Source organism: Ovis aries, chromosome 25, assembly GCF_016772045.2.
Source record: "Ovis aries strain OAR_USU_Benz2616 breed Rambouillet chromosome 25, ARS-UI_Ramb_v3.0, whole genome shotgun sequence".
Classification (NCBI taxonomy): Eukaryota; Metazoa; Chordata; class Mammalia; order Artiodactyla; family Bovidae; genus Ovis; species Ovis aries.
This window is the reverse complement of record NC_056078.1, coordinates 37563493-37565901: the sequence shown is the minus strand read 5'-3', so window position 1 is coordinate 37565901 and position 2409 is coordinate 37563493. Positions and strand designations below refer to the sequence as shown.

Sequence of the window (2409 nt, the reverse complement as noted above, 5' to 3'; positions counted from 1 at the left end):
GTCTACTCCTAAATGAAAATATGGGGTGAGTTACAGTTTACTTAGTAGCCTAGCTAAGAAACCTTTGAAAATTAGCCATGGATCAAAGTAATTATATAAGTTCAAGATATTACCTTAGGATGAAAGGTAACTCAGGTCCATAACTTGCTTTAAAAAGACACTGAAAATTAAACCTTTGGCATAGTCAGAACTTCCAGAAATGTTTCTTAAATATCAAATTTTTCTATGGAGAGACGCTATGTCCATTTTCTTCATAATCTTCTCTTGTTACCACCATATCATCAAAATCGTCATTCTCTGATATAAATTTTCCACCTTCCCAGGCATAAATAATGGGTCTTCAGGCAGCACAACAGAAACATCATAATCTATTGGAGTGAGACATCGAACTTCTGAGTAAACTTGATCCCTAAATCCTGGGTAAAGGGAATTTCCTCCTGCAAAAAAATGTGGCTGCATTTCTTCAGGTAAATTCTGAATTGAATAGACAATAGCTTCTGGAATCTGCATTTCATGAATGCCTTTATCAGAAGGATTAAAGAATATTTCTGGAACAGCAAATCTCTCATTGGCCAGAAGAAGAATTTTTTCCCCAGATTTGTATTTTCCACTTAACACCATCTCTTCTCTTGGCTATAAGATATGATTTCATTTAGATGATTGGTTAGGAGGAGTTCTCCTCCCACATTTATATGAATAATTGCTTCTTTTTTCTTAAAAAATATGGAATGCTCCACTAATTTGCGTGTCATCCTTGCTCAGGGGCCATGCTAATCTCTATATCATTCCAATTTTAGTATATGTGCTGCCGAAGCGAGCACTGTGTTTTTGTTTTTTTTTTGTTAAATGCAAGCATTTTCTACTCTAGATTCTTTGTACTGCTTTTGTTGTATCCCCAAAGTTTTTTTTTTTTTAATGTTGTGTTTTTTTGTTTTCATTTGTCTTGAGATAATTTTCTAAATTCCCTTGTAAGTTCTTCTATGGATCATTCATTATTTAAGACTGAATTATTTAATTACCATGCATTTGTTGGTTTTCCTTCAGCGGTTAATTTCTAGGTTCATTCCATTGTAGTTAGAAAAGATAATTTGCTTGATTTCGGTCTTCTGAACTTTGTAAAGACTTATTTTGTGGCCCAACATGTGATCTGTCTTAGAGGTTATTCCATGTTCACTGGAGAAGAATGTGAGCTCTGCTCTTGTTGGGTGAAGTGTTCTTTATATAGCTGTTGGTTCATGCTGGTCTCTAGTGTTTTTCAAGTGTTTTATTTGCTTACTGATCTTCAATATGGCTGTACTACCCATAACTGAAAGTGAGGTGCTGGAGTTCCCTACTATTATTGTTTTGTTATTTCTCACTTTAGTTGTTTTTAAGGTTTGCTTTATATATTTGAGTTCTCTGATATTTTATATACATATATGTAAAAAACATATATGTATATAAAAGAGATATGTTTATACACATATATGTAAAATACATATATGTATATTAAAGATATATGTTTATACATGTGTGTGTGTGCATGTGCACACACACACACGTGTTTCATAGACACACTTTCCCAGTAAATTGACCTTTATGGAATTATATAATGTCTTTTGTCTCTTGTGACAGTTTCTGTTTAGAATTCTATTTTGTCTTTTTTTTTACATGCATTAGGTCTCACTTTTATGCTGTGAAAATCTATGAATTTTGAAAAACAGAATGTGTCGTGTATTCACCACTGCGATACCACAGAGAAGAGTTGCATGTCTAATTTCATGGTTAGTTTCTGCTTCTAAAAAGTTCCTTGTTTTTACCTGTTCTACCCTCCCCACTCCCTAAACTTGTGGCAGTCACTGATATGTTTTATATCTCTAGTTTTACCTTCCCCAAAATGTCACATTATGGAATCATAGGGTATGCAACCTTCTCATTCTTGCTTCTTATGTTTATCTATATGTATTTAAGAGTCATCTATGTCTTTGAGTAACTTGATGGCTTCTTTTTTATTACTGAATAGTTTTTACAGTATGCTGCTGCTGCTAAGTCGCTTCAGTCGTGTCCGACTCTGTGAGACCCCATAGATGGCAGCCCACCAGGCTCCTCTGTCCCTGGGATTCTCCAGGCAAGAACACTGGAGTGGGTTGCCATTTCCTTCTCCATTTCACAGTATGGATGGATGTATTACACTCTGATTATCCATTCGCCTCTTAAAGGACACTTTGGCAACTCCTTTTCTTCCCTGTCCCCTTTCTCTAGAGACAACATTCTCAGTCTACTTTTTTGAATCCTGTTTTCTGTTGACTCTGAATTTTATTTAATTATTTTTGCTGAGGTGAGTCAGAAAGGGTGGATGTATCTGAAGTGAAACAGATGTGAAACAACTGGGGGAAAAAAAAAAGGATTTCAGAGTTGCTCTCTGGTTCA

The 2409-nt window shown here is 35.0% G+C and overlaps 1 non-coding gene across 1 annotated transcript; it reads right to left on the bottom strand.

Moving 5' to 3' along the window:
- Nucleotides 1–717: 717 nt before the first annotated feature.
- Nucleotides 718–821, bottom strand: LOC114110890 (U6 spliceosomal RNA). Its single transcript, XR_003587060.1, has one exon. It is a non-coding gene; the product is annotated as a U6 spliceosomal RNA (small nuclear RNA).
- Nucleotides 822–2409: the final 1588 nt, after the last annotated feature.